Source organism: Phaseolus vulgaris, chromosome 8, assembly GCF_051622355.1.
Source record: "Phaseolus vulgaris cultivar YP4 chromosome 8, ASM5162235v1, whole genome shotgun sequence".
Classification (NCBI taxonomy): domain Eukaryota; kingdom Viridiplantae; phylum Streptophyta; class Magnoliopsida; order Fabales; family Fabaceae; genus Phaseolus; species Phaseolus vulgaris.
Genome location: NC_143505.1, coordinates 19,027,223 through 19,041,483, shown reverse-complemented (window position 1 = coordinate 19,041,483; position 14,261 = coordinate 19,027,223). Strand labels below are relative to the sequence as shown.

General features: G+C 34.7%; 1 long non-coding RNA gene across 2 annotated transcripts; it reads right to left on the bottom strand.

Annotated features, from left to right (window-relative positions):
* Nucleotides 1–5,299: 5,299 nt before the first annotated feature.
* LOC137824504 (uncharacterized) lies at nt 5,300–13,443 on the bottom strand. Of its 2 annotated transcripts, XR_016514557.1 has the most exons (6): nt 12,981–13,443; nt 12,813–12,867; nt 12,692–12,730; nt 12,378–12,468; nt 12,199–12,278; nt 5,300–12,101 (listed from the first exon to the last, which is right to left on the bottom strand). It is a non-coding gene; the product is annotated as an uncharacterized LOC137824504 (long non-coding RNA). The 2 variants fall into 2 exon arrangements; XR_011083265.2 differs by having other exon boundaries at nt 5,300–12,278.
* Between the last annotated feature and the right edge of the window lie 818 nt (nt 13,444–14,261).

The following is a 14,261-nucleotide window of genomic DNA, read 5'->3' as shown; positions in this document are numbered from 1 at the left end:
TGTGCAATTCTGGCGCGGAAAAAAAAAATGGTGAAGTAGCATCAAATTTGAAAAATTTATCATAATTGATTGATGAACTCTTTTAGCATGATTCCAACACCAAAACTTAGTTAAGATCTTGAGTTGTCTGTGGTTTAAAATTCAAATTCAAATTTGAAAGATTTAGTTCAGCATAATTATTTTAAGTCACGCATTTGATACCTCAAAATTCCAGTACTACTATTTTGGTTTTATTAATCCAATTCTAGTGCCATTCATTAGGTTCAATTTGTGTGCTAGCCTTTTGTTGAGTACCTTATTTTGTTTGCTTGACAATTTTTGTTCAATTACTCTTTCAAGTTGTCATATACCAACTTTCTTTGTTGTACGCCAATTTCAAATTGACTTTTTGTTGCTTTAACTTTTGTTGACCTCATTTCTTGGCGGATAAGTAATTCAAAGGTGCGTTGTAGGTTTGGAGCTAACATCTTTGGTGAGAGCTTTATCACTTAGTAGGTGCTGATTTGAATTCTCAAAGTTGAATATCCTTGAGAGGTTGAGCAAGAGAACAACAACAAGTGAGCTTAAACACTTACATAAAGAAGGAGTGCCAAAAAGAAAAAAGGAGTGCAAAAAGAAGGATTGCATAGAATAGGAATTTCTAAATTTTGTCAATTCAATTTTCTTTGTATCTTCTTTGAGTTGTAATTTTCAAAACCTTTGAATAATTAGTGGATTAATTGCACATTAGACGGTGAGTGTGTCTTCAATGGTTCTAAGTGCCTAGAAGCTTCACCTCAGGATACGTCTAGTTTAAAGCTTTCTAGATAGCAATTTTTCTATTGCGTATTTTCTTGCTTTGCATTTTTTAATTGCTTTGCATCTTGTTTTTCTTGCATAAAATTGTGTTTTTATTCTTGATTGTGCTCTAAGTGAATTACGTAGAGAAAGGTTTGTGAAAGTCTTGAAGGATAAAACCTGGCTAGGAAAGGTTTGGTACTTAGGTAATCCAAGTGATTCACCTCCCTGTCCTGGGAATCTACCTACATTACTCCACTTATCTTTCTTTTGGTAAATTTCTTTTAACACATAACTTTAACCATGTCTTCTCATTCTCATCATTCTAGTGAAAGTGATAGAGAGTCTATTAAATCTCTTTTGAAACAATTAGCACAAGACTTTCAATCACTTTCATATAGACAATTACAATGAGACCCAATTCAAAGAGAGGGGTGAACATTGTGCTTTGATGAAAGAAGAGTTGAAAATGGTTAAAGAAAGGGATGAATACAACAAATAATAATAAAAAATTTCTCATGCATCTAGCTCTAGGGGAAATGATTCTTTTGGGGAACAAAACCTTAGAATTAATGAATATTATCAACCACCCCTTAGGAGAGCTATAAAAGAAAGCACTAAGGAGGTTAGGGTAGATCTACCTTATTTCCATGAGAAAGAAAATGAAGAAGCTTACCAAGATTGGGAAATGAAGGTAGAACAATTGTTTGCTTGCCATAGAGTAAGTGAGGAAAGAAATGTACCTTTAGCCACCCTAAGCTTTCAAGGTAATGCTATGTATTGGTGGATTGCCCTTGAGAGAGAAAGGCACCTTCATAAGGACCCTCCCATAGAGTATTGGAATGATCTTAGGGGAGCCTTAAGATGTTGTCATATTCCTTCCTACTACAATAGGAAGTTGATGGACAAGCTCCAAAGACTTCATCAAAAAAATCTAAGTGTAGAAGAATATTGGAAAAAGATGGTGTTATATATAATAAGGGTAGAGATTAATGAAGAAAAGCATACCACCAAATCTAGGTTTTTAAGTGGTCTCAAACTTGAGATAAGAAACAAAGTTGAACTTTTACCTTATAGAGATTTATATGACTTGATTCAACTTAACATTAAAGTTGAAAAACAAATTTTGAGAAAACAATCAAGTAAAAAACAAAGTTCATACTTTGTATCTTATGACAAGGACGAGTCCCAAAGAGGGAAAGAGCATATCAAAGAAACATCTTTAGAACCTTCCCCAAACCTATCCAAATACGAGCATATCTCACACACTCGAGCTAGAAAAATTCAATGTATTAAATGTCTTGGTAAGGGTCATTTAGCAATGTTGTGTCCCAATGAAAGAACTATGATCTTAAGGGACAAAGATGAATATATTAGCCAAGAAGAAGAAACTAGTGAGAGTGAAGAAAATGAGAGAAGAAAGAAAGAAGTAGAAAACCAAGAAAAAGCCCTTAAAAAAAGAGGTGTGGGAAAAGAGTATTCGTTCCCACAAGGTCATTCAGAAAGAAGAAAAATTTGAAAACTAAATAGAAAAGTTACTTCTTTCTGAACAACCTTTAGACCTCCAGTTTTGTAAAGGAACACATAAAAAAAAATTAAAGTCTCATGAAGGAGAACTCATGGGCCAATTTGGAGTTGATAAAACTCTAGAGCTTTTAAAAGGAAAATTCTTTTGGCCACCCATGAGGAAAGATGTTTAAAGACATAACCATAGATGCATTTCTTGTTTAAAAACTAATTCTAAGGCAATGTCTCATGAACTCTATGCTCCTTTACCTTTTGCAAGTGCTCCATGGGAAGACATAAGCATAGATTTTATATTAGAACTTCCTAGGACAACAAAAAATTTTGATTTCATTTTTATGGTTGTGGATAGGCCTAACAAGATAGCACATTTCATTTTACATCACAAAGTGGATGATATTAATAATATCTCTAGGCTCCTCTTTAGAAAAGTGGTAAAACTTCATGGTATATCTCAAAGCATAGTTTTAGATAAATTTGTAGGCCATTTTTTGAGGATTCTTTTGGAAAAACTTGGAACTAAGTTGAAATTTTCAATTTCTTATCATCCTCAAACGAATGGTCAAAATGAAGTTGAAAATATATCTCTTTCTACTATGCCTAGGGTAATCATGAGAGACAACCACAAATCTGGGGATGAGTACCTTTCCCATATTGAATTTGCATACAATAGGGTAGTTCATAAAACTACTAATATTTCTCCATTTGAGTTTTTGAAAGAAAATAAAATTATGTACTCCTCCCTAAAGAAATCTTGTGAAAAGTTGTCAAAAACAAAAAATAAACAAAAGGAATGACAACTTAATAAGATTGATTTTTATACAACTGTTGAAACTAACTCATTTGATTTGTTTGATGACTCCTATAGATGGACATTTGATTCTGGAGGATGAGCATAGCTTCAAAGCAAGAATAAGGCTGTTGTTCGAGATCAAACTTGTAGATCTGAGGACAAATCCTTTCAAGAAGGAGGGAATGATGGAAACCGTCCAGCCTCACACAACCATATAATAAGGAGGATGACTACCTAGAGGTTGTTTATTGACTTAATTGCAAATATGGGTTTAATTGGGCTTTTGTTTATCTTTGTAGGCCCAAACAAGAGGGCAACTCTAGGTTCAAGGAAGGTACAAACTTATTCAAGAAGACCTCAAACTCATCAAAATATAAACAACTACTAGAAGAGACCCAAGCATAAGTCCAAGTGCAAGCCCAACAACTAGAAGATCAGGGCCACAACTAGATATATGGTAAAGGAAATACAAGAGGACTGCGATACTGCTACTGATGGCAGGGAAACATTTCTCTATATGTTTGAAGAAGCCTAGATCCTAGTTTAAATAGTGTAGAGAAGATTTTATTTTCTTGTTAAAATTAGAATAGGAAATTTTATTTTTAATTTTCCTTAAATGAAAGTTGGCATATAAAAACCTACCTTGGTTAAATTAGGATTTCTTAAAACACCTAATTTTAACCAAGGCCGGTTATGACTAAGCCATGGAAAGAGTACATGCTTTCCACATGTTCCATATGATACATGTGCTAAATGTTTTCCATCACATGTTAAATATGCTTCATGTGCTCACTTTCATTTAGGCGCCAATTTCAAATTCTTCTCATTTGAATTTTGCTTTCATTACATTTGTATTTGGCTCTTCAAATTCCAACCCTCCATTGCTATAAAAGAAGGTTCTTGGCTCATGGAATGGCAAGATTAATCTAGAGCAAATTGCTGCCAAAATTGTGTCAATTTTGCTCCTTGTCTCCTACCTCTCTAGGATAGACATTTTAGTCTTCATTCTTCACCTATTCAAGTGAGATGGCCTCACCACTCACTCTCCATACATAGCATGCACCTTCAAGGAGTCCAACTCTCTACGTGAGATCCTTGTGCATTCTCCTCCATGAATACTTTCGCCAATCCACCTAAGAAAAGCTAAACGGATGAAGACACTCTTCCATCACCAATTATATCTAGAAAACTACCTTTATTTTAATGTAAGTTTGTTAGGGTATCTGTACTACATGATATGCTTATTCTACTAAAATAAATTAAAAAATTAAGCTACACAACAAAGTTTCACACAATACAATAAAATTATATTAATAAATTAAAAATAAAATTATTTGCGCATTCCAAAATTGGATGTCATACCCCAGAATCTACGATACCTTTAACACCACTTTTTGTCTCATCAAATGCTTTTATTTAAGCTTTTCTATCATAACTGGAATCCATGGCTTCTTCTATCTCGTTTGTGCTTTTCACCTCCATTCTGATAAAGGTCAACCGAAATCCCAAATATCCCTTAGGCAAACAAACTAATCATATAATAAATGGCAGTTTTTCTTGTACCACACCCTGTCAAATATATAAACATGTTCTATTTAATATAAGCATGTTCTATGTAATATAAACAAGTTCTATGTATCATAAGTCTAACAAGTTGATAAGAAAATATCGTTTTCTGACGCAATAAAACGTGATGTTTTATAAGTCAAAGAATTCTGATCACTGTCTCACAGTACTTTTTTATATATTATATATATTAAGTCATAAATCTTTCAAAATTATATTTAGTTTTTTTTCTAACAATAGATCTCATTATTTTGAGAAGTTATATTTTTTTTATAGATTTTACAATATTTTTTATAATAAAAAAAAGCGTGAAATCCATTAATGATTCCATAGTCGCACTAATAAAGATGGTCATAGATGGAATTTGGATAAATGGAAATCAAAATATTTGAATTAGATTTTAAATTCAAATTTATATTTTCTATAAAAATAATTTAGATTTTTATAAATTCAAATCCAAATATTTAGATTAGATTTTAAATCTAGATCTATAATACTATAAAAGAAAATTAAATTAAATTAAATTTTAAATTCAAATTCATATTTTTTAAGAAATTTAACATAATATTGAAAAAAATTAATATTAGATAAATATAATAAAACTATAATTTAATAATACTAAAAATAAATATAACATGTTCCTGGGAGAGAATTGATGACTGGTTTTGTCTTCCTCCCTCCTATCGATCGGTCAACTCACACTTCAGCTTGCTCCTGTCTTCGTACTACTCTTTTAGGTTTCGATCTCCTGATCACTTAGTCTCCGGGGGAATGCCGAACGGGGGTACTTGCAGAAGGCACTTCGACGCTCAAGTCAGCAAAGGGCGTTCGACACTCGGTTGTCAGAGTACATTAATTAATGACGTACCTTCTTCTTGAAATATGTGCTATTTATATTATTTTAATGGGTTTACCTTATTGGGCCTGATTAGTGAGATGGGTCGTGCTTAAAGATGGTTTAGCTTTACTGACCTGGATTAAGCGTTAATGGATCGAGAATGTCAGTCGGCCCACCTGGACGTGGGCAACGTAGTCGACCCAATTGTACGAGCCGATGTATGGAATTGGTCATTCGGCCTATACCAATACACTTGCCCCCTAGGCTCGAACATAACTGGATTTGAAGAGTCTTGAAGGAGTGCTGGGTTGGTCGGCCTTTTGGCTTGGGTGTGACGGTTGTGGTTATTGATGATTGATGTGACGTCGACGGCGGTTGACATGACCCGCATTGATGAGGGGTTTTTCGAGCGGGAGCTGTCGAGGACCATTAGATTAAAGAGATCTAACGGTTGCGATGGTTACGACGTTTTGCCTCCCGAGACACTTGGAGGCTATAAATAGCGATCCCAACAGTGTCGAGACACTTCATTATTACTCAGACATTTTTTCCGAGAACCAAATGGTTGTCTTCATCTTAGGTTGATGTGTTGCTTTTGTAAGGTTAGTCATGTCTTCTTTGTCTCGGCCTACCTCTTCTTCCTCTTCTTCGGCTTCTCTTCCTCTTCTTCGACAAAACTTGTTGTTTTGTCGAAACAACCGATTGTTTTATACTTAGGTGTTTTTAGAAAGATTGAAAACTGTTTTTAAATGGTTGACTTGCTGTCAAACCAAAACAACCGATTGCTTGTTTTGGGACCATAACAGAAAACTATTTTGTGCTTTGACTGAGCATTAAATGATTTTCTAACTGTTTACGCTCCAGTTTTTAATCCTCTGACCAATCTTTAAATGCAATTAATAATTTGTTAAGATTATGCAACAAACAACTTTGTTTTAATATACAGAAAAAAAGATTTGAATTTTTCACTGATTTTGAGATTTTGAAAAGTTGAGAATTGCTTAGAGATTGCATTGATCAAAGAGTGTGAGATAGGATTTTAATCTTGTATTGATTTCATATTTGTTTTGTAACAAGTGTAATCCTTTGTACTTTTGAAAGAAACTTTGTGTGTAGTGCTGAGAAGTGTTGTGTGTTCTAGAGGGGATCAAGATCAGCATTCTTAGTGGTGTTGTGTTGGACCAAAGGAAGTGTGTGTCTTGAGGGGATCAAGGTCACTTCTTTGGTGGTGTTGTAAGTGATCTAGGGTTGATTGCTTAGTGGATTCCCCAGTGGTTTCTGGGAAGACTGGATGTATAAACCTCTGTGTGCATTTTCTCTATCCTTTAACTCTTTAAATTCAATTTTTATATTTGTGAACTGGTATAAACAACCGATTGTTTTTCTAGTGCTGTGCTTTTTGCTTTGTGTTTTGGCAAACTGATTTCTTAATCAAGTTATTCTTGAAGTAATTTCATTTTTGGCTAAAAATTTTGCGAAAACCCTCTTTAAACCATTGACCCCCCTCTAGTTTAAAGACATACATTCTAACAATTGGCATCAAGAGCTTGGTTCTTGAAAGTTATTCAAGTTTGATCCGAAATTTTTTTTATATGGCTGGAAAACTATCTTTTGAGGAAGGTGCTTCAATCTATAAACCACCTTTATTCTGTGGATTGAATTACGAGTATTGGGAGGCCAGAATGAAAATCTTTGTGGAATCTATTGATCAAGGAATTTAGGATTCAATCGAGAATGGTCCTTCAATTCCAAAGTTTAAAAATAATGGTTCTTTGATTGCAAAACCTTGGTCCAAATGGACCAATGAAGAATGTAAAATGGCCAAGCTTGATTGTACTGCTCAAAACATAATATCTTCTGCACTAGATACTAATGAGTTTTTCAGGATATCAAAATGCAAAACTGCTAAAGTGATGTGGGACACACTCAAGGCTACTCATGGAAACATCAATGAATCAAAGGAAGCAAGGTCAAAAAGTCAAGCAAGAAGGAAAAGAAGGCAAAACAAGAAAAGCCTCAACCTCTGCTTCATGGCCAGAAAGGAAGATGACTTAAATAGTGTAAGTTCATCTAACTCCTCAAACTCTGAAAACTATAGTCAATTGCTTCAAGCCTTTCAAGAAACACATGAAGAAGCCAACTGATTGGCCTTCTTGAACAACCGGTTAAAGGGAATGAATAGCTGGCTTAAAAACAGAGTCAAAACACTGGAAGAGGAATTGGAAAATTCAAAAACAGATTTTGAAAACCTTGAAATTGTTTACAAAAAATCCTCTTGCAAGTGTGATACTCTTGTTTGTGAAAATTGCAAAAATCTTGAAAAGAAGGTCCACTATCTTGTTAAAACTGTGGATAAGCTTTCTAAAGGTCAGTCCAACTTTGAGAATGTCTTGGCATCTCAAAAATGTGTTTTTGGAAAAGCTGGATTTGGTTTTAACCCACAAAACAAGCAAGATAGATTTTCAAAGTCATTTTCGAAAATGCCAGAAAAACAACCGATTGGACCATCGAAACAACCGGTTGTTACGTGCTTCTATTGCATGAAAAGAGGTCATTTTGTGAGGTTCTGTAAAATCAGAAAATATGTTGTTCCTAGGGGCTTTATGAAATGGATTCCTAAGTGTAGTAAAGGTTCAATTGATGAATGTAAACCAAATGGACCCACATTCATAAGGGGACCAAATCTTTGTACTTGAAAATCTTCTTTGTAGGAAAACTTGGAGGAGAGCATGCAACAATGGTACATGGACAGTGGATGCTCCAAGCACATGACTGGAGACAAACCAAAGTTCCTGAGCATCTCCTTTAAGCAAGAAGGGCATGTTACCTATGGGGACAACAACAAGGGAAGGATTCTTGGGAAAGGATCCATAGGAGACAAAGATATCTTGGTCATCCATGATGTACTCTATGTAGAAGGCTTAAAACACAATTTGCTGAGCATTAGTTAATTGTGTGACAAGGGATATCAAGTTATGTTCAAGACAAACACATGTGAAATCTGTCTCCCCAACACTAAAGAGGTAATGTTGGTAGGTAAGAGAATCAATAATGTTTATCTTTTAGATATCTCTTCACCATGTTCAATTGGTTGTCTTCTATCCAAGCAAGATGAGTCTTGGCTTTGGCATAGAAGAATTGATCATATTCACATGAATCACTTGAACAAGTTAATTTCAAAGGATCTTGTGATAGGGCTACCAAAGGTCAAGTTTGAGAAGGATCATATATGTGAAGCTTGCCAAAAGGGGAAACAAGTGAAAAATTCTTTTAAAATAAAAAAATGTTGTTTCTTCTTTAAAACCTCTTGAGCTACTTCACATGGATCCTTTTAGACCTTTAAGAACCATGGGCCTTGGTGGAAATTACTATGCTCTTGTTATTGTGGAAGATTTTTCCAGGTTCACTTGGACTCTCTTCTTGGAATCAAAAAGTGATGCCTTTTCTGCATTCAAGAAGCTTGCAAAACATAAATAACAACAACATAGGCTCTATAAGAAGTGATCATGGAGGAGAATTCCAAAATGAAAAGTTCAGCAAGTTCTGTGAAAAGATGGGGATTCTACACAATTTCTATGCTCCAAGAACTCCACAACAGAATGGTGTGGTAGAGAGGAAGAATAGGTCCCTTGAAGAGCTAGCTAGAACAATGGTTAGTGAATCTTCTCTTCCTAGGTATTTTTAGGGTGATGCTGTTAGCACTTCTTGTTATGTGATGAATAGAGTGTTAATTAGGCCAATTCTGAAGAAGATTCCTTATGAACTCTTCAATGGAAGGAAGCCTAACATCAATCATCTCAGAGTTTTCGGCTGCAGCTGTTTTGTTCTCAACAATGGAAAGGAAAACCTAGGGAAGTTTGATGAAAAAGTTGATCTTGGCATCATCATAGGTTATTCTCTCACAAGTCATGCATATAGAATCTACAACAAGAGGCTAATGACTGTAGAAGAGTCTATTCATGTTGTCTTTGATGAGGTAGATCGCAAAAGCATCCAAATCCCGAAGACCAGTACTGAAGAGGATGAGCAGAACATCAGTTTGGAGAAGTTGGGCATCAGTGCAGAAAAACAACCGGTTGATTCGCAGAAACAACCGATTGAAATTCTGCAACAGAGTGAGTTGCCCAAAGAATGGAGGATTCCTAGAGATTTGTCAGTGGAAAACATCATAGGGCAGATAAAGGAAGGTGTCTCTACACGTAGCTCCATCTCAAACTTCTGCAGGCACATAACTTTTGTCTCTCAAATTGAACCAAAGTCAATTGATGAAGCTCTCAAGGATGAAAAGTGGGTTGAAGCTATGCATGAAGAGTTGAATCAGTTTACAAGGAATGAGGTATGGTTTCTTGTCCCTAAAATAGCTGAGATGAACATCATATGTTCAAAGTGGGTGTTCAGAAACAAGTTGGATGAAGATGGTGTGATCACAAGGAACAAAGGAAGGCTAGTTGCCAAAGGCTACAATCAAGAGGAGGGCATTGATTATGGTGAAACCTTTGCTCCTGTTTCAAGATTGGAGGCTATGAGGTTGCTACTGGCGTTTGCATGTATGAGTGGTTTTAAACTCTTCCAAATAGATGTCAAGAGTGCTTTCTTGAATGGCTTCATCAATGAGGAAGTGTATGTGGATCAACCATCGGGCTTTGAAGATCATCAACATCCCAATCATGTCTTCAAGTTGAAAAAGGCATTGTATGGGCTGAAGCAAGCTCCAAGGCAGTGGTATGAGAGGCTTAGCAACTTTCTGTTGTCTCATGGCTATGAAAGGGGAATGATTGACAAGACTTTCTTCATCAAAAAGTCAAATTCTGAAATTATCCTTGTGCAAATCTATGTTGATGACATCATCTTTGGTGGTACACAAGATAGTTTGTGTGAAGAATTTGTGGCTGCTATGAAAGGTGAGTTTGAAATGTCTATGATGGGAGAATTGTCTTTCTTTCTTGGATTGCAGGTTAAGCAAACAAAGGATGTGATCTTTTTATACCAATCTAAGTATTGCAAAGAGATACTCAAGAAATTTGAAATGGAGAGTTGTAAAGAAGCAAGCACTCTTATGCCATCAAGGTGCTACAAGGATGCAGATGCTGCAGGAAAAGGAGTAGATCAAACCAAATACAGAGGATTGATTGGCTCTTTGCTATATCTAACAGTAAGTAGACCGAACATTATGTTTGCGGTGTGTCTTTGTGCAAGATATCAAGTAAATCCTAAAGAGTCACACTTCAAAGCTGCAAAAGGAATTCTGAAATATCTCAAAGGAACATCAACTGTTGGGTTATGGTATACTTCTCACTCTCCCATTCATTTAATTGGTTATTCAGATTCTGACTTTGTAGGATGCAAGCTAGATAGAAAGAGCACAAGTGGCACTTGCCACCTTCTTGGTTCAAGCCTCATCTCATGGCATAGCAAGAAGCAAGCATGTGTAGCTCTCTCTACTGCTGAGGCTGAGTACATAGCTGCTGGAAGCTGTTGTTCACAGATTCTATGGCTCAAACAACAACTTGCAGACTTTGGATTGCAAATCAGCAAGGTCCCTTTAATGTGTGACAACACAAGTGCCATCAATCTTACCAAAAATCATATTCAGCACTCAAGGACCAAGCATATTGAGATACGCCATCATTTCATCAGGGACCATATAAGCAATGGGGACTGTGAAGCGAAGTTTGTAGAGACAATACTAGAGTTAGTTGATATCTTCACTAAACCAATACCAAAAGAGAGGTTCTTCTTTCTAAGAAATGAGTTAGGTATCCTTGATCTTAATAATCTCTCCTAAATCTATTTTAATACATGTTAGAGTCTATTTGTGAAGACAAATAGGGGGATAATTGATTGGTTCTTGTGTATCTTTCTCTGGAACTGTTTAAATCTGCTGGAATCTCTGATATTAAAAATTGTTTTTGCTGCTGCTGATAGAAACAACCGATTGTTTTGTGTAAATAACCGATTGTTTATCTGAAAATATGCTTTCAATGTGTTAATCTTGCATTGATTTCAGATTTGTTCTGTAACAAGTGTAATCCTTTGTACTTTTGAAAGAAACTTTGTGTGTAGTGGTGAGAAGTGTTGTGTGTTCTTGAGGGGATCAAGATTAGCATTCTTAGTGGTGCTGTGCTGGACCAAAAGAAGTGTGTGTCTTGAGGGGATCACGGTCACTTCTTTGGTTGTGTTGTAAGTGATCTAGGGTTGATTGCTTAGTGGATTCCCTAGTGGTTTCTTGGAAGACTGGATGTAGCTCTGGGTTTAGAGTAAACCAGTATAAACCTGTGTGCATTTTCTCTATCCTTTAACTCTTTAAATTCATATTTTATATTTGTGAACTGGTATAAACAACCGATTGTTTTTCTAGTGCTGTGCTTTTTGCTTTGTGTTTTGGAAAACTAATTTCTTAATCAAGTTATTCTTGAAGTAATTTCATTCTTGGCTAAAAAGTTTGCGAAAACCCTCTTTAAACCATTCACTCCCCTTCTTGTTTAAAGCCATACATTCTAACAGGTTCCATGTGTGTTAAACAACCCAAACATCAAACCCATTATCCGCCAAAAGAAACGCAAGAGAATTCTTTGAAGGTAGTAATAACCATGTTATGCTATTCTGCAACCACAACATCACATTAATTGCCAACATCAACAATAAAATCGATGACATATATTTGCTTATGAAAGTTTTAGTAACCATGTAAAGCCCATACTGTAGAAGAGCAAGTGTCCCCCTTAATTCTCCCACTCTAATTCTTGGCAAGTTAAGAATATAATCATCTTGTGTTGTCACCTAAAACATTACATAATAAGCGAGTTAGTAGTTACTAGCGACTCTAAATTTTGTTGAATTTTGACCAGAAACAGAAACAAATGTAAACACAGTAGATACCAAGTGTTCTTTGCAAGTATAGCCTTGTGTCGTCACCATAGACTTCACTTCACAATGTGGATCCCCCTGTCACCTTATTCTAAGAAGAGGCCTTCAGGTTGTCAAAGAATTTTGATTAACACAAACATTTAGTTTTTTTTAAAAGTTCAAATACTGAAGACTATTTTCAATTAAAATGTTAGCTTTTTGCTATTCAAACAAACAATAGCGGTTAAATCAACTTAAAAGTGACTCACAAAGAACAAGATTCTGTGTAATTATAATTATAATATACTAACAAATGGAATCAATTCCAAAAACAGTAAACAACTTACTTTAAAATGTAAGTCAATTCCAATAATATATCCAAAACTCTGCATCGCAGGAAAGGTCAAATTATGAAAAGCTAAAATAGTATATTGGAAAACTTAAATTTCATATGCTATGATATCTTACCATAATCTTCTCAGCAGCCTCATAGATCTTATCGACCTTTGACTCCAGTCAAGTTCTACGAAAATGTAACAATTATTTTTACAATATAATTATAATATTCCAATCACCAAATAAACATATAATTAAACACAGAAAAGCAGGTGAAACAATTGGATTATAACCTACAACCTTGAGTACAAGTGTCACCGAGAATCATGATAGTTGTTGTACTAGTTTCGGTCTCACCGTCGGACTAGCCCTCGTCCAATTTAGGGCATTGAGCCTCCTCGCAAACAATGTGAAACTTCAATTCGCGGAGCTTCTTCTTGATCTGCACATACTTCTCGCTGTCGAGAACGACCTCCTTCATCCATTTTGACTTCGAAAGTGGCTTCTTCTTCGTCTCGACCTCTACCGAATACGCGATCTCCGACCTCAGCGAGATGAAGTCCAACAGCGATTGTGATTCCTCCTCCAAACGCTCCCGGAGCCCCGCCAGAGTTTGCGGGAACTGTGATGGCGCCACTAGAGTGGTAACGGTAGATAGAGAGGAAGATGGGGTGCGATATGATGGTGCAGTGCGGTGGTGCAATGCGGTGGTGCGATGGGAGAGTTAGGATTAGGGATTCTGAGTAAGAGAATGAGGGAAAAGAAATTTAGGGTTTAAGAAAGAAAAAACAAAGTAAGGAAAAAATGAAACAAACAAAGAAATAAATAAAATTAATTACTTCAAAATTAGTATCTAAATTTAAAATTGGTATCTAAATTCAAATAATAGTGATTAAAAATTTAAGTAACTAATTATATGATGATTAGAAACTAAAAAATTAGTTTCTAATTTTATTATTTTTATAAACCAAAAATTAGTTTCGAAAGTGACTTAAAATATTGGTTTCTAAATACATCTTAATAAGAGACTAAAAAAATGTCTCTAAATTTATTTATTTTTATTTTATTATTAGCTACTAAAATTATATTATCTAATTATATTATAATTTTTATTAATAATAGATAATTTTTAGTAACTAATAATTTTTAGTTTATAAAATAGTATCTAAATTAGTTACTATAGAAACTATTATTTTTTTTCTAAATTAGTTATCATCAAAACATTTTTTTTTTCTAGTGAACACTTCTCTATTATGTTTATAAACACGACATAACTGGATTTTAGTTATTTAATTTGACACAACTATTGTAATTCAATAAGCATAACTACAAATACAAATTTAATTATAATTGGTTAGCAGTTTTAACTTTTTTTAAATTTTAAAAAATTATATTCATAGTAAATTTTAATTGGTTTATGGTGTCGTTTTTTTAGTCTAACTCTACTTAAAAAATTTACTAAGCTATTTACTGGGTACCATGTAACTAAATAAGAGTATATTTTGTAAATTCAATTATTGTAACATAAATAACAATCAAGTTTTGATTAAATTGAAGTTTGAAATTAAAGAAAGCATCATC